This window comes from Piliocolobus tephrosceles, chromosome 5 (assembly GCF_002776525.5).
Source record: "Piliocolobus tephrosceles isolate RC106 chromosome 5, ASM277652v3, whole genome shotgun sequence".
NCBI lineage: Eukaryota > Metazoa > Chordata > Mammalia > Primates > Cercopithecidae > Piliocolobus > Piliocolobus tephrosceles.
In genome coordinates, this window is record NC_045438.1 from 158,293,398 (window position 1) to 158,312,131 (window position 18,734).

Sequence of the window (18,734 nt, forward strand, 5' to 3'; positions counted from 1 at the left end):
TCAGAACAATGTTGACTAACAGTGATGATAAGGTCATGTGTGTCTTGTTCCTATCTTTAATAAGACTGCATCTGATGTTTCTGCATGAAGCACGATTGGAGAGTATCTCTTGGGTTATATGTAATGCTTCATGGCCATCATTTTCTAAATATTCCATAATTTCAGGTTTGATCTTATTCTTTACTGAGTTGTTTACTAGTTTTAATATTTCAGATGATTGTTTTCTAGTGAGTTTTATTTCAAAATTCTCTTATATAGTATGCCAAGCTGTCTGTTTTTCTTTTTAATTATTTCATCTTGTGCTCTGTTTTGTTTCTTATAATTTTAAAAGTTTTAATTTTTGTTCTAGTAATTATTTAATAACTATAACGTATAATATGCTTAATCTTCTGTTCTTCGAGAGAGTATTTATCAACTCTCTAATATAAGCAATTGAAATTTAATTTGTTTGTCTTACATACTTCCTCCTATCATCCAATTTTAATTGTTTATATTATTTTAAAAATTGTATTTATATCTCTAAGTGCAGTTATTGCTTTGCTATTTGATATGTCAGGTTTAAATTGCCTCATTTGACCCCAGGCTATTAAAACAATTTTTTAAGAAGAAATAAGCAAAACTATGTTTCCTTTTACTTTTTTTCCTCCCATCTCAATTAAAAAAAAAAATCATACTGGCTGGGCACAGTGGCTCACCAGCATCTTGGGAGGTGAAGTGCCTCACTTGGCATTTTTGGAGGCCAAGGTGAGTAGATTGGTTGAACTCAGAGCTTCGAGACTAACCTGGGCAACAAAGTGAGACCACATTCCTTTAAAAAAAAAAAAAAAGAAAACATAATTTAAAAAATATAATTTCTACATTGTCAGAGTTTAAAGTTATAAAAGTCTATTTTTTAATTTACAAGTCTCATATTCGTTCAAGTCTTGATCACATAGCTCCGTGGTTTAAAATCCTTCCTGCCAGTTCTTTAGCCATAGTGACTCTATTTTTTTCTTGGTTGTCTGAAGTTACTTTTCTGATAGTTTCTTAATAAAGCTACTGAGATTTAAAATCTTTGTATATGAAAAAGTGATTGTTATATTACAGTCTGTCTGGGTTTAAACTTCTTCAGTCACATTTTATTTCCTAGAGGGTCTTCTAGGCACTGCTCCTCTGTCTTCTGGCATTGGTTTTTCTAAACTTTGAGACTAGCATTTTTTCTTCCTCGAAATACTTGATCTGTTGCCTTGATCCCCACATTATTCTTTTTTTGCCTTTGAAGTTTAGTAACCTTCTGGGATGTCTCAAGGAGAATATTTTGATTTTCAGTTTTCTTTTCTTTTTTTTTTTTTTTTTGAGATAGAGTCTTGCTCTGTTGCCCAGGCTGGAGTGCAGTGGCACAATCTCGGCTCACTGGAAGCTCCACCTCCCAGGTTCACACCATTCTCCTGCCTCAGCCTCCTGAGTAGCTGGGACTACAGTCACCCACCACCATACCTTCCTATTTTTTTTGTATTTTTAGTAGAGACGGGGTTTCACCGTGTTAACCAGGATGGTCTTAATCTCCTGACCTCATGATCCACCCACCTCGGCCTCCCAAAATGCTGGGATTACAGGGGTGAGCCACCGTGCCTGGCCCAATATTTTGATTTTTCTATAATAATTTTTCCTTTGATGTAGTGTGTCCTTTTTTCCATAAATTCAAATATTTTATAATTTTGGCAACTTTTCTTGAATTATATCTGTATGTTTTCTTTTTTATTATTTTACTTCTACAGGGACAAACATTATACAGCTATTATGTTTTCTGTGTCTGTCTTACTTGTCAATCATTTTCTCTTTAACATTTTAAGCCTGTTTAGCCCCATCTCATTTTGTTTGCTTTTCCTCATTCCTGTCATCCATGTCCCCATTATACTTTCAGTATCATTGGTTCTCTTTTGTATTACTTCTAGTCTAAACTTCATTTCTCCACCACCTTTTTTTGGAAGGAAAATTTGTATTATTTTAATTATTTTTATGTACAGAAAACTCAACAGTGTATATTTAACCCAGTTTAGTGGCAAGTTCTTTAGCCTTTGCCTTTTCGAGCTTGGCAACGCAAGCCACAGACTTGGGACTCAGGACATTGCCTCCCCAGTGATGGTGGATCTCATCGTATCTGTCATTGTAATTGGTCCTGATAGCTTCCACCAGCTTAGCCAAAGCACCTTTGTCTTCTGAGTTAACCTGTGTGACGGTGATAGTGGTGCAGGTCTTCCTGTGGGTTAGACGTCCCAGTCTTGCCTTCCCCTTGATAATGCAGTAAAGGACCCCCATTTTACAACACAGGGCAAACAAGATGACAACCAGCCCAATGGGATCCACGTCATGTGCAATCACCACCAGCTGAGATTTCTTGTTCTCCACCAAGGTGGTGATGGTGTTAACTCCTGCTCGAAGGACAGGTAGTCTGTTAGTGGGGACATCCCCTTTGCCAGCAGCTTTCTTCTCAGCCTGGGCCAACAGCCTCTGCTTCTTCTCTTGCTTCATCTCTGGCCTGTACTTGTGGGCCAGCTTAAGCAGCTGAGTACTAGCTGCTAGCAGTTAGTACTAGCTGTTTGGCAGTCCAGGGCTTGGGTGAGCTGGTTAATCGCAGGAGGCACTTTCAGCTGCTTATAGAGAATGGCTCTCTGCTGCTGCAACCTGATAGAGCGGGGTCATTTTACAAGGTGGGTGAGGTCTCTTTTGGGCTGGATGTCCTGTCCAGTGCCACAATTCTCAGGCCTTTTCTCAAACAGGGGATTCACCACTTGCTAGACCTGCTGCTGCTTCATGACAGCAGGGGCTGGAGCCACCTTCTACCCTTTGGCCTTCTTTCCTTTTGGCATCTTGGGCAGCGGGAGGAGCTCCATTACCTTTTTTGTCCTACTTCTTCCCTTAACTCTTCAAGCTCATGGTTTGACTAATTATGTTAGTCCCCTGTACATTCTCTGATTGTTGCATATTACTTGAGCTCTTGTTTGTAGGGGCAATGGATTTGTTACATTTTCAAAATTTATAATTACATATTTTTTCTTGCTTTCAGTGGCTTTATGCCAATATTTTGGGGGGATATGTCATTTCACTTGCATTTTTTTTTCTTTCTTTTTTATGTTATATTTTCGGGATTTTTACACTAGTTCATTTTACTAAAGACTTTCATTTTTCTTGGAACAAAGCACATTTTCTCTGGACCAGATATTTTTAGGAGGCTAATCTTACAAAGAAGGCAAAACTATGTTTTAGCCTTGCAAAAATTCTTACGGCTTTTGTAGGTTATTCCTTTAGATTTTTTGATTTACTTCTTCCAAGCCAGCTGGGATTATTAGTAGAAGAATGATCCTAATGTAGATATTCCTTCCTTTCCCATACTGAAGGAGTTGCTTATTCCAGCATAACACACCATCTCAAAATTTAGTGGCTTAAAAAACAACAACTTTTAGTAGTTATTGTGATCACGTTGGTCACATTCATAAGTTGGTTAACTTTTAAGGTGACTCATTCCTAAGTTTACAGCTGGTGGTGGTTGGCTGATTTAGGCTGGCCTAGGCTGGGAGTGGTTTTACTCTACATAGTTTTCATTTATCCCCTAAGACCAGCATGTTAGTACTAGTTTTATCCTTCTCATAGCAATGACAGAGCTGCAAGAGAGTAAGGAGAAATACACAGGACTCTTGAGAACTTGTCTTGGAACTGGCACATCATTAAAGCAAATGACTTAGCTGAGCTGAGATCCCAAAGGTGAGGAAAGGACTTGTACCTTTTTAGTGAGAGTAACTGAAAAGTTGCATGAAGAAGAACATGGACACAAGGCTGCAGAATTGGGCCATTAACACAATTTGTCACCTTTGCCAAACACAGAATGTATTCTGCAGATATAACTTGATAGTTCTCTGCTTATTCCCATATTCTGTGTTTTTCATGACTGTTCTAACTGGCTTAAGGAATTTCCCACTGCCAGTCCATGCACCTGTTCCTTTAGTTTTAAGTAAGATGAGATAAATGAATGACTTAAGACGGCCCCACTTATCCTCCCCTCCTGATATTTACATCCTTGTATAATACCTTCTTGACTGTGGGCTGGACTTAGTGACTTGCCTCCAAGAAAAATAGATAATTGGATGCCACTTGAAGATTAGGTTATTTAAAAACTGTCATTTCCATCTAGTTCCCACTTTTTTTCATTGTTGTCGTTATTTTCTTCCTTGCTGTAATGAAGAAATCTGCCATAATTTCAGCTGCCCTGTGAAGGGGCCCATATGGCAAGGAACTGAGAGTGGCCTCAATATCCCACAAGGAACTGAAGTCTTTAATCTAAAGCCTTCAATCACATGAGTGGGCTGGAAAGTGGATCTTATCCTAGTTGAGACTTCGGATGACTACAGCGTTGGCTGACACCCTGATTATAGCTTATGAGAGATCCTGAATAGGGGACTCAGCTAAGCCATGTCCAGATTCCTGACCTGCAGAAACTGTGAGACATTAAATTATGATGGTTAAACCACTAAGTTTAGAAATAATATAGTATATAGCCCTAGATAGCTAAAAGCACATAGATCATTGCTTTACCTTTCAGAGTGTGTCACTTGGGTTGGAGAAGCATGTGCTGTTGGCCTTGCTTGAGATCTGCAGTAAAGGGTGTCCTTTCTCAAGCTGATCGTCATTGCATTTGGCATGTCTTACTTACATTGTGGGTTGGCGTTTGTTGTCTTAAAAAAATTGCTTAGCGGTTTCTTAAAGAAAGAGTTCAACGTCACTTTTCTGTTTCTCATTTTACTTACTGAGTTTGGGTAATTTTTTCATGCCGTCATAAAATAAAATTCAAGTTCTGGCTTTTTCCTCTGCATTTTATTTGTTCATGCCTCCAGAAAGTCCCTGCTTTAGACCCTTGGGATAATAATAATGTGAGAAAATTAATGAACTCTAGCCCAATGACTTAGTATGAAAATTATGCCAGCTTTGTGTGGTCCTCCGTTGACCAAGCATCCTCCTTTCACAGTCCTGGTCTTGGATGTTCAACCCAAGAGGCCACAAATGTAGCCAAGAGCATGGGTTCTGGCATTAGGTTGTCTATTTTTTTTTTTTTTTACCGTAGCTCTGGCACTTACTACTGTGTGATCCCAGGAAACTATCCTCCCTAGATTTTATTTCCCTAGCCTCTGAATACTTTACAGTATTGAAAACTAATATTGACAGTATTATGAGGCTGATGAAATGAAATAATTTATACCAAGTTTTTAACATAGTACCTGCCAGATGGCAAGTCCTCAATAAATGTTAACTATAATACAAAAAATCATACATTTATTGAATACCTATTAATTGCCTGGTATTATGCTAGGTTGTGGGGACGCTAACATATATGTAACTTGGTTCATTTTCTGAAGGAAGTTATAGTCTTATAAATGAAATAATTTCTGTACAACATCATTGCTTCCAAACATTGTCAGGTACTTCAGTTCTGTCATCCTGATAAATTCCCCTTTGAGGTTTTATTTTTGAGAATATGCTTTGGTTTCCTGCCTGGTATCCCAGTAACTAACTCTAAGATAAGGAGACTTTTTATATCCGTAGGTCCTTCTAGGGAACAGCCAAATGAAAATTGCCTATCTATCTGATCCCACTCCTGGAATCTATTTAAATTCTTCTCATAATATGCCCAGATCTTTTACAACATTCTGTTGACGAAGCTTTTGGATGTAGGGGAAACATTTAGATACATCAGTTGGTTAGAGTGCATGAAGAAACTGCTGTCACTCTTATCTCTTTTGGCCTCTGATTGGCCAGAGCCAGCAGTCCATCTTTGGCAACCCACTCTAGCTACATACAGTTCCAGCCCACAGTCTAGGTCCCAGGGAGTCATTTGATAACCTTGCTTCTCTCTAGATCTCTCCACACGTTTTGTGTGTGTGTGTGTGTGTGTGTGTGTGTGTGTGTGTGTGTGTTGTGGGGTGTGAGTCGATGGCACAGTTATAGAATACTAGTCAGAGAAGTGGAGCAGAATGAAAAGCCAGGTGAGAAGGTTGGTGAGACTAAGGCAGAAATAAGACCTAATTATGGTAGAGAGGTAGATAGTGAAGGGATTATCTATTGCAACTTTTATCAAGAATCAAGAGGGGCAATTGGCATGAATGTGCAAAGTGAGTTGCTTTGGTATGAATAACAAAATCACCAGGCATACACTATCCCTGTAGACCTATCCAATTTACCTGGTAGATATATTTTAGAAAATAAAACTGTTTAGACTACCACCCTGCCAAAAACCAAAAATAAAAACAATGCCTCTTTCTGTTTAGGTAACAAAGTAAAGCTATTCAGAACCAAACAAACAAGGAAGCAAAAGCAAAAATTCTCATTATGTCACTTCTGTTTGCAGACACAGATGGGAGTGTGTCAAGCAGGAAACTGAAGGGAGCTGGTGAGTTTCAGGAGCTCCTGGCCAAAGCTGGGAGATCAGGTGCCTGTGGCTTATTTTTGCTGATGTTAATCTATGATGCCTACGGTGTTGTCAAACGTATTTCATTAGTGTTTTTCCCTTATTAAATATGAAAATCATGTCAAAGGTAAATGTCAAGAGGCTATAAAATTACCCTTCTTATCTTCCGTACATTTATCAGTTGATAAATGGAAAGACACTGCTGCCAAAATAACTGAATGAATAATTTATAAATGACTGATGCATCTTGTATGTTGTTTCAGGCACAAAACAGTAGGACATCAATAATCAAAAGAAGTTGGATTAATTTAGCAGTATTTTGCCATTGATATTTTTATCTAAATGTTGCAGTCTAGACCTCGGTGGCCAGAGAAGCTTCTTTCTATCATTTTTTTTCCCTAATGACTTGGAGCAGGGGGTAAAGGAGAAGGGGACCCCCTATTTTGCCTGAGAGCTCCCTTTCTCCCCCATTCTTTGATGTTAAAGTAGTTAGCTTTGATGAATGAGAGTCAATGTATATATTCTTTCTTCCTCTGTGGACTTCCCCAGAATACTTGTATCAGGGATGTAAAAAAAGCTTCTCTAGCTTTAAAATCTCTTGATTCATATCAATCCTGAATTTGAACTTTCCCTATAGGTCAGTCTCCCTCTTTAATTGACATGAAGACAGTGTTATATTTAAAGTGCTAGTCTCTTTAGTCAAATTTTCTTACATGCATTTACAATTCTGTGACATTGCAATCTCAGTCACCCTAAAAGGCCCTTTACTGTGCAGGTCAAGAACCTCAATTCTATTGATTCTACTCCCTCTGGTTTAGGTACCTGGCCTGTCCCCAACCAGAAAGAAGGCCTTGGAGGTTTGCCTCACTGCTGCAATGAGCAGAGCTGAAAGTGTTCTCAGGGAAGGAAGAAGGAGAAAAAAAAAAAAAAAAAAACTAACAAAACTCCCAAGTCGGAGGAAAATCGAGGGAGAAAATGTGTTTGCGTATGGAGGGCTCAAGTTGGATCTTACTTCCGAAGCTGAAGGAGCCTCTTATTTCGGGCCATCTACTAGCAAGGGGACAGGACCACACAGTTCACATCGTGATTTAGCCTGACCTGACTTTTCAAGGGTGGCCACTTGATTATGTTTTAAAAATTCCTCCCTGTGGCTTTGCCCACCAAACCTAGAGATCTGCATTTTTGCCTGTCCATTGTTGAGAACAGCCTTGCCTCGGGTCCCCCAGGCCCTGCCTGTTAGCGAGAGCCACCTCCAAGGATCACGACATCCCTCCCAACATCATAATTGGGCCGGCTCTCCGGGCGCCCCCCCCCCCCCCCCCCCCCCTCCCCCCCTCCCCCGGCCAGGCCTATGCATCCGAGCCAGCCCACGCCTCCGCAAGGGCTCCCGGGCTCCCCAGCCGGCCGGTTATCAGCAGCTCCGCGGTTAGCGAACCGCTGTGACTAAACGGAGATTGGGGGGCACTGCAGGCGAGGGATGAAAAGTGGTGCCCTCCCAGGGCACGGAGCCTGTCTGCAGAATTGGCCCAGGCCCTGGAACTTCACAGACAGTGCAGCAGAAGGCTCTCTTGTTTGGGCATTTATTACCTGGAGCAAAATGTGCAGAGAGGGGAGATAATGAAGTACTTGACTAATTCAGTGTGATCCAGCTGGCTGAGCCAGAGGGGCTGGCTGCGGAGCCCGAGCCGGGAAGCTGAAGAACTCACTGCTAGCCATTTTCCCTAGGCACCTGGGAAGCCAAAACAAAGGAGTGCAGAGATCAAAAAGAGAGGTATCAATAATAAAGGAGAGGAGATCAGGAAAGGAGCAGAAGGCGAGGGGGTAGGGCCTTCACTCCATTTTTAAGAAAGTTTTTTTTTGTTTTTTTGTTTTTTTTTATTTTATTTTTTCCGTTTCATTTGATTTCCAAGTCAATCACTTTCCACTCTCTAGACCTTGGCATTCTAAATCCAGTAAGCTTTTTTTGGTAAGTTACCCCCGTTTTCCTCTTTCTTTTCTTTTCTTTTCTCTTTTCTTTTCTTTTCTTTTCTTTCTACTTTTATATTTGTCCACGCATTCTGGCAAAACAAAAAGAGACGTTCATTTTCACACACACAGCAACATAGATAGTGCTTCTGGTCGGGCTGGAGGTATGCTTTTGGCCAACAGCTCTGGGACTGGAAAACGAATGTGACAAGAGGGTAGTTTTCTCCTGGGCTGCATGGAAGCCAGCTGCCTTTTGGCGTTCCCAGCCTTCTGTACCTGCTAATGGCCCCACGCTCTGCCTCTATTCACTATCTCATGCAATAAATAATGGATCTTGCATGTTCAAATGTGTTTAAACACTTTGAAGACCATCTGCTTCCAGATACAATAAATAAAACACTGGGATGACTGACTTGAGCACTATGTGTATTGTAATTGTCTTTTAAAATAGGCACAGCGTTCATCCTGGGTTCTGGAGCATGAATCCTAACTGTCCCATGGGACTTGCTTTCCTTCATACTCAGAAACAAGGGGCTTCCTAAACACTCAGAAACAAATGTGTCAGATGAGCTCTGGTAGAAAGAGTGAGTCGTGGGAGCAGAGGGAAGCTCCATTCTACCAAATGGGAGCTTGATTGATACGGCCTATCACGTGTAGGTGATAGGAGGCAAGAAGGAACACAGTGAAAGTTCTGCTCATCTTTGCTTTTTATCCGTAACTCTGGGTCTGGTTTGAGCAAATGCAGTGAGGTATGAGGTCAGCTCCGAATCTTCCTTGTTTTCTTACTTTGTGCTGTCTTCATTTACCCTTTCTTTCTTTCTTTCTTTCTTTCTTTCTTTCTTTCTTTCTTTCTTTCTTTCTTTCTTTCTTTCTTTCTTTCTTTCCTTCCTTCCTTCCTTCCTTCCTTCCTTCCTTCCTTCCTTCCTTCCTTCCTTCCTTCCTTCCTTCTTTTCTTTTCTTTTCTTTTCTTTTCTTTTCTTTTCTTTTCTTTTCTTTTCTTTTCTTTCTTTTCTTTTCTTTCGACGGAGTTTCCCTCTGTCACCCAGGCTGGAGTGCAGTGGCGCAATCTCTGCTCACTCCAGTCTCCACTTCCCAGGTTCAAATGACGCTCCCGCCTCAGCCTCCTGAGTAGCTGGGATTACAGGCGCCTGCCAACAGGCCCTGCTAATTTTTGTATTTTTGGTAGAGATGGGGTTTCAACATGTTGGTCAGGCTGGTCTCGAACTTACAGGCATGAGCCACTGTGCCCAACCTCCCCTTTCCTTTGGAACCCTCATATTGTCTTTCTTTTGTTCTCATCAAAAACTTTTCTTGCATCCTTTAATCTTACTAAGGTGTAAATGACTACTGACATTTAAAGAATTAAGCCTCCCTTACCCCTGGACGATTCTTATTGGACAAATCATTAAACACAAGGGATGAAGCTATGGGCTTAGAAGCATTAAACTTTAGGGCAGGGTTTTTGTGTGCGTGTGTGGCCCAAGACCCATCATTTTCTCCAAACATCACTAGGCGGTTGCCTATATAATCCACATGGAAGACCAATTCATAGGCCATCATCCTTGAAATTCTGTGTTATGCAGGCATTTTATGGTACTGAGTACGTGTGTTAGTTCTGTTTGGCTTCCCTGTTTGGTCATGAGGAAAAAACCCAGCAGGAAATACAATATTCATTTTGGTTTTTTAAAGCTTTAGGGTACCACATAAACCTCTATTTTCATCAGGGTCTCAGGGCATTTTCTGTGCAAAAGAAAAGAGACCTACTCAATCTAGACCAAGGAGCTCTGACAGGAAGGAACAAGTGTAAGGGAATGGTTGTTGGAGAATCCAAGACCCAGGGCTGTCTTGGTCAGAGGAAGGCACCACTGGCAAAACTCTGGCCTTACGGGAAGAACTGGGACATATCCTCTCCTTCTTCCTTCCAAGATCCTGCTGGTGCCTCCCTTGGCCAAACTCACCCAGCAGCCAGAGGACAAGGGAATCTGCGCAATGTGGTCCATCGAGATGAACCTCACAGAAAATAGAAGGATGGGGCATGGATCTGGAGGGACAGACAACTGGCGAATTACAGGCACAATGTTCTAACCTGGTTTTACTTGGGAAAAGGTGAGCTAGATGTTGGTAATCTATCCAGTATGTTCGACTGAACGAATTAAGTTGCTATTAATGGTGCAGTTACGTTTTGCATATCAGAAAGTTGATAGACAGGCATGGTATTTCATACTGAACAGACCTAAGTGACTTTGATGAACTGCTTTTAAAATCATTAATTAAAGCAGTGGAACTTTTTTTACAGGTGAAAGTTGGTTTAGGAATGGACTTTTTCTTGTTTCTCAGTAAGTTTAACATTATTTAAAATTACCTGGATCCTTATACACTGTTGCCTTTGGTAGTATATACTCAAAAGATTCTCCTTAAACACATGTCCAGAGAGTATTTGCTATTGACACTGGGGAGAGATTTTCAGTCTTGTTTTGAACTGTGATTGGAATAGAGGCTGTACCGTGTGCTGAGTGTGCGCCACAAGCCAGTCCTATCAACGCAGCAATTGTTTTAGAATGTCTGCACATTTTGTGGTGATCATAATGGCTGATGGGGTATCAGCTCTTTTGTGGGATGATGCTTGAGTATTAGAATGATGAGAGTTCATGATACTTAGTGGAAATCAGTGAAGCAGTATTTGAAAGAGCCTAATTCAATCTCAATCATACAGCATGAACTTTAACTGTTGGAATACACTTTAAAAATACATACATGCATTTATGTCCCTCACAATAGTGACATTTCAACCCTAAACAAAATATGCTAACTGTGTCACCTGTGTTAATGCAGTTCTGCCTAGAGAGAAACAGACTCTTCCTGAGAGCGCTTACTGGGTGTTAAGATGTCCTGGGAAGTGCAGTGGAGCAGTATCTCAAGGGATTTCCTTCTACTGGCAGAGAAAGCAAACCCTTGGCTTACATATGCATCTCAGAGAGTAATTTTGTATACTCTTTGGAAAAGCAGTCTGTAGTGAAAAAAAAACACACACATATTCTGTCCATTCCAATTGCGTTTCGTACATGGAGTTTTATTTTCTACCTATCTAAATTATTATATAAACCTTTGGTGGAGTCTGTTTTGAGGTTGTGCTTTGCAAGCCTTAATGAATGTCAAGTAGTAATTATAACTTTATTGTATTTGATAATAACAGCAATAGCAATAGTAATGGTAAAAAACAATCATCATCAGTATTTGTGGCTGTGCAATAACAGTGTTTGCAGTGCCGGGTAACTGCAGTCCAGTACCAAGTGGATGAGGCAAGCACTGTCTATCTCATCCTCACCAGCGCTGCACCCAGCTTGCTGCTACACCCTACCAAGAGGACTGGCATACTCCTGATCATTAAGGGATGGGTTACCTTGTTTTCTGCTTTAGTCCTAAGATCTGATGTAATTAGGACCTTATACATTCACATCCATTTCTAAATAAATGGTGCAAGAATTCCAAAGCTTCAATACTAAAAGAAAACAAGCATCTTCGCCAGTCCTCAAGTCCCTTCGTCACACTACTCTCTGTTCCCTGGGAGTCAGCAGGATATCCAAGCTGTTTTAAACAAATCTTTTGCTCATAGAATATTTGCGCCAAAAGCAGATTGTAAGCCATTGAGAGAAGTCTCCTCAACGAGGAGATTTTCCCTTTCTGTGAAAAGGGCACCAACTTATGTCTATAAAATTCCTGTCTCACAATAGGACCCTTCATCCCACAGTAGCAGCATAAACAGCAATGAAAAAGGCCACAATTCACAGATCTTAGTGAAAGTCAAAGTCTATCTGTGATTTTGAACTGAAGGCAATTCCTATAATAGCTTAAGCTCCATAGTATTGTGACCTTGGGCCAATACTTTTCTATAGAACATGGGAAATGTTTCGTTTGATTACAGAGTTGCCAGGTCATTGAAAAATCATAAATGTCAGTTCTATTTTTCTCCACCCCTACCCCATAACAAAGATAGCCTTTGAGGATATCTCTCTGGATATAAACTGAATAATTATTTTTTTAAATCTAGGTTTTACAGATATTGCTCCTCATTGAACTCGTGCTAAACTGGAGGCTTGTACAAATTGCTGATGCTCCAGTCACAAAGCCCTGTGATTTGGGGGCCTCCCAACAGCCAAGGTAACTACACAATAGCTACCGCTAAACTCCTTGGATAAACGTCTCTCTTGGCCCCAGTGTGGATAACTCCTACGCTTATCTGCTTTCTGGGGCTGTTATGAGGATTAATTAATGCTTGTGAAGGGCTATAATCACCTTGGATGAAAGGGCAGTAGAAGAATAATGACACTTCAGAGTAACATGGCACCTTTCATCTGAGGATCTCAAAGCACTTCACAAGTTTGAATTAATTAAGCCAAGGTAATTGCAAGGTATAATGACAATAACAATAATGATCATAATTATCCTCTACATTATCCTTAAGAACCTGATTTGAAATCAATTTCTGACGCTTGCTCTGCCATGGCGCTGGTCTGTCTCTTGCTCTCTATGATTTGCAGCAGGAATGCCAGGGGGTCCATCCTTTCATGTTTACTTGCCCCCTCCTCACTAGCAGTGTTCATGGTGTCTGCCATCACCATGGAATCAATGTGGGTTTTATGGCAAGAAGGACTTAGCATCCTGGCTTAGCACCTGTATTAGTGAGTTTTGCAAATAGAGGAAATAGGCTGCCATGGTTTAAATGTCCCTGATGAAGCTCATGTTAAAAATTAATTGCCAGGCCTGGCACGGTGGCTCATGCCTGTAATCCCAACACTTTGGGCGGCTGAGGCGGGTGAATCACGAGGTCAGGAGTTTGAGACCAGCCTGGCCAATATAGTGAAACCCCATCTCTACTAAAAATACAAAAATTAGCTGGGCACACACCTGTAGTCCCAACTGCTTGGGAGGCTGAGGCAGGAGAATTGCTTGAACCCCGGAGGCAGAAGTTGCAGTGAGCCGAGATCACGCCACTGCACTCCAGCCTGGGCAACAGAGTTAGACCTCATCTCCAAAAATAAAAAAAGTTAACTGCCAATGTAATAGTCCTGGGAGGTGGGGCCTTTAAGAGGCGGTTAGGTCATGAGGACCCATTACTGTGTGAGTGGCTCCTGATAGAAGGATGAATGTGGTCTGATGTCCTCTCTGTCTTGCTTGCTCACTTGCCTTTCTGCTTTCCACTGTGAGATGACCCTTGCCAGGTGCTGACAGCATGCTCTTGGACTTCCCAACCTCCAGAAGTGTGAGCCAAATAAACTTCTTTATAAATTACTTAGTCTGTGGTATTCTGTTACAGCATCAGGAAACAGACTAAGACAAGTATCATTGAAAGGAATGCTTATTATGTATTAATTATTCTTGAAAGCATTCTGGATGTTTATTACATAATTCTTGCATAAAGTAGTCTATGCTTATCTAGTACTTACTGTGTCTAAGCGCTTTGTGTATATTAACTTATTTCACCCTCACAATGATGCCCTGTGAGAGGTACTATTATCACCATTATCCCTATTTCACAGATGAAGAAACTGAGGCATATAACAATTAGGTAACATACCCAGATCACAGAGTTTATCATGGCCAGGTCATGGAGCTGGTAAGTGGCAGAACTGGGAATTTATGACATAGGCAGTCTGACAGTAGAATTTGCACACATAAGCACTATACTACTGCTATTAAGAAAAACAGAATTAAATTTTTTTTTTTTTTGAGATGGAGTCTCGCTCTGTCGCCCAGGCTGGAGTGCAGTGGTGCCATCTCGGCTCACTGCAAGCTCTGCCTCCCGGGTTCACACCATTCTCCCGCCTCAGCCTCCTGAGTAGCTGGGACTACAGGCGCCCGCCACCTCGCCTGGCTAGTTTTTTGTATTTTTTAGTAGAGACGGGGTTTCACCGTGTTAGTCAGGATGGTCTCCATCTCCTGACGTCGTGATCTGCCCGTCTCGGCCTCCCAAAGTGCTGGGATTACAGGCTTGAGCCACCGCGCCCGGCCAGAATTATAATTTTTACACAAGAAAAGAAGTCAGTTCCTCAGCATCTTGTGAGACTATTTCTGTATTTTCCAGACCTTTTCCTTGGAGTAGGTAAAATCATGGCTTTGAAATTGGATCATCTAAATTCAAACCCCAGTTTTGCTACTTAGTAGCTCTATAAACATATGCAAATTACTCAGCCTTTTAATGCCTCAGTTGCCTCATCTGTAAGAGGAGATAACAGAGCCATTTTCTCATAACAGTGTGTGAGGGTTATATGATTTAATACACATAAAAGGCATAGAACCATGTCTGGCACATAATAAGTGACAGCTGTTTTAATTACCCACCCTTTAATAGATAACAGATAATTTAAATAGTGAATGTCTTAGAGACTGTGACATCAGTAATTACGTTAAGATATAAATGAGAGTTCTTGCAAGGTATTCAGACTGATTTTTGTAGAGTCCTGTTGTGAACTTAAATAATTCTTCTAAGATATTAAGGGTTAATTTTGTAAAAAGTAATTTAGAAATTTCATTGCTTTTAATAGGTTTAGCTACCATTCTCTAGGGCAGAGGCTTCTCCAAGCTTTTTGTCTATTTCACCAATGGGCCAATATGCATTTGGAAATGGGCAAAATCTCCCATTTCCATTTTTTGGTCTATTCCTCCTCGATAGAAAACATTTGAAGCAATAGCAATTAGTCCAGTGCTCTTTCTGTGATACCATATTTTTTATTTGTTTGTGGTTCCTGCTGCCATTCTGGAAATCTCCCTTTTAAAGCACTGCCACATCCCCTTACAGCAGGATTTAGTACAGGTGCTCTAAAGAGGTAGAGAGTCCACTGCTCCAGTGGCACTAAGAGCCCAAATAATACAGGCAGAGATCTAGTCTCTTATGTAAACCTTAGGCAAGTCCATCATGAGAGCATGGCCAAAGTTCTCATGCTGTGTAAATGACATCAAATTAGTTTGGCATTGGCCAGAGTTTCTTTATAACTTGATTCTTTTTGAGAGGAGATCATCTCTAGAATCACTCAGCTTCCTAAGAATGAAGTTGCATAACGCTGGCCTTTTCTAGAGCTCCTTGAATGGGGTTTCTCTTGTGGGTACTGCGGAAGTTGTCCTTTAGATGTTGGAGGATGTTTTAATCCACTTTGTGCTGCTATAACAGATTGTCTGAGACTTGATAATTTATGAAAAACAGATTTAGTTTTTATACTTCTGGAGGTGGAAAGTCCCAGACTGATGAGGTTAATATGGTGAGGGCCTTTTTGCTGTGCCATCTCATGATGGAAGACAGAGGGTAAGAGAGAGGGAGGGAGAGAGAGAGAGAGAAAGGAAGGGAGCTGAACTCACTCTTTTATCAGAAACCCATTCCCACAGTAACTAATCTACTCCAACATTAATAGCTTTAACTCAATCACCTCTTAAAGGTCCTACCTCTCAACATTGTTACATTGCAGACTAAGTTTCCAACTCATGAATTTTGGAGGACATATTCAAACCATGGCATTGGGTCTTAAATAGGGGATTTTCAGTGTGCAGGAAAACAAACCCACCTAATCCCTGTTTGATATTTCTTAGAACAAGATTTTGTTGTTCGGGTGTGGTGGCTCACGCCTGTAATCCCAGCACTTTGGGAGGCTGAGGTGGGTAGATCACTAGGTCAGGAGCTCAAGACTAGCCTGGCCAATATGGTGAAACCCCGTTTCTACTAAAAATACAAAAATTAGCTGGGTATGGTGGCGGGCGCCTGTAATCCCAGCTACTCGGGAGGTTGAGGCAGAGAATTGCTTGAACCCAGGAGGCAGAGGTTGCAGTGAGCCAAGATCATGCCACTGCACTCCAGCCTGGGTGACAGAGTGAGACTCCATCTCAAAAATAAAAAAAAAAAAAAAAAAGGATTTTGTTGCCTTTGTTGTTTCCTATAATAGATGGGATTTTTATTTTTTTATTTTTTTTTAAGTATGTCTTTAATGGTGAAGCTGTACCAAGGTGTTCACCACTGGGACTAAATTCTCCATGTAGTACTGGGTATTTAAATGAACCAACCCCCTCTACTTCTCAGTTTAGTTTTGTCCTCAGGCTTATAATATTTAAAAATTTTGTTTGTTTATGCTTAAATTAGATAAACACTGTCTTTTGAGTTATCAAGGATACTGCCTGAACAACTGAAGTACCTCTCATTTATGCCAATTAGATGTTATTTGGGGCTGTGGCGTTACCCCGGCTAGTCTATTTCAGTTGGAAAGAAAATCTTAGAAAAAAATAAATAAACAGAAATGGTTGGGGGACGGTGTCAAGACAATAAGCAAATTGTTCACAAGTTTTGGGCAGAATTCAATGACACAACAAACAAAACCTCAAAAGTAATCTTAGGCAGAACATTAGATGTTTTATCTTGTCCTCTTAGTTTTCTATTATAGAATCTGGTAGTCTGGGTCTTAAAAATGATGACAAATTTGTGCTAAAATTATTTACCCTTTCTCTCACCTGTTTGAATATCTCAGAGTTAAGGCCGCACTACAGCTTTATGTTCCAAATATCAGATCCTTGTGGCTGGGACCAGGTCTGGGTGGCTAACAGCTTTCTTTTCAGCTAGTTTTTCAGACCAGTTCCTTTCCAGTTTACTTTTCATATCAATTTTAATAGCGGAATGGCACTGAGTTCTCGAGCTTTTCAACTTAGCCTGAAGGGCCTCGTGCCTTAGAATTTAAATCTCCAGTGAGTTTCTCACTACAGCTCTAATGAGATGATCAAGAACTACCTGAGGCTACATCCTACCTTATGGACTGCTGATAGGAAGGGCCCATCAGCTGGCCAGGCCAGGGGACGCTGTGCCTGACACCTTCTCATGTTTTACAAAGCTGATCAGTGTGACAAAGTTCTAATTAGCATTTAACTGCTTATAGTTGAACTATCCGGTGAGCTGACAGTATGTAAATATGCACAGGCAGCATTTAGGGGAGGATTTAGATTATTTGAAACTGTTTTAAAAATCCACCTTGTACCTTAGAAAGACTTAGAAATGTAAACCCTATTTTATGCTCCCAGGACACTGGCCTTTTCTCTCCCCATGCTTCTAACAATGGAATTTTGTTGGTAAAATAAATGAAGGTGACTCATCTTAAGCTTTCCATTCTACTGAGCTTTTTTTTTTTTTTGAGACAGGATCTTGGCTCACTGCAACCTCTGCCCCACCAGGCTCAAGTATCCTTCCACCTCAGCTTCCTGAGTAGCTGGGACTATTGGCATACACCACCATGCCCACTTTTTTTTTTAATAGAGACAGGGTCTCGTCATGTTGCCAGGCTGGTCCCGAACTCTTGAGCTCAAGCCATCCACCTGCCTTGGCTGCCCAAAATATTGGGATTACAGGCATGAGACACTGCACCCAGCATACTAAGCCTTATGAGGACCAGGTCCCAAATTCACTGCCACCAGGACTGGCCATGTGGACTCAGTCCAGGGAGTGCATATGGTACATAGCTGGTTCCTCTGCTCTCCAGCCACATCTGCAGTAAACCTTTTGACCACCTGAGCTGACTAACAGCACAAATTACCTTTTATTTACTTGTTTTTGAATTTAAACTTCTTATCTAGTGAAGACTAGTGTAACCATTCTCCACTCAATTTTAGCTCTTCTAAGGTAGCTCAAATCTTTAGATATATTTGCTCTGCTGTCATTTTGAGTCTTTATGTAATGTATTCGCAGCTAACTCTTAGTTAGACTGTGGGCGTCTAGGGGTGTAAAAGGTGGGAAAAGGAACCTCCTGCCAATTCCTAAATTCTGGAAAGACCATTTGGCTGTTTGGGTATTGCTTCTGTTTTAATGGTTTGTCTGTCTGTGCCTTTTTGTCCCTTGATTGGATATTAAAAAGCAAATCCAATGAATCCCCTGGTTTTTATGCTGAAGGTAGGGACAAAAAAAGAGGAGAAGAAAAAGAGGCAGTGTTTTGAGGGTTCCTTGAGGGAAGACTGGTAGCTGCTGGAAGGTGAGGTCTGTCAGAAATGCTGAGGCCAGTGTGATCCTTGGGCAGGAGGGGCCTCATGCGAGGGTTCCTTGGAAGATGCCTGGCAGCTGATGCTGAATTTAGCATTGAGCTGGAGCCCACTTAGAGGTGATGAGCGCTGTCATCTCTCGCCACCTCGTTGTCTGTCCTCTTTTCCTCCCCATCCCCACCACCCAAGCACCGAGGCTAGGAGGGGTTCGAATGTGAAAAGGAAGGGAGAGAATGGACACAGCTCTGGCAAGACTGATCAGAAACTGAAGCTGAGACACTCAGCAGTGGTGCAGGAGATGGGACGCAAAGGTAAAGGGTTGATTTGTCTTTTCCTG

General features: G+C 41.2%; 1 protein-coding gene and 1 pseudogene across 1 annotated transcript in view; one reads left to right on the forward strand and one right to left on the reverse strand.

Annotated features, from left to right (window-relative positions):
• The window catches only part of OFCC1 (orofacial cleft 1 candidate 1), a 496,016-nt gene that overhangs the window by 100,837 nt on the left and 376,445 nt on the right, over window positions 1-18,734 (forward strand). The window lies entirely within an intron of this gene.
• Window positions 2,026-2,849, reverse strand: LOC111548625 (annotated as a pseudogene).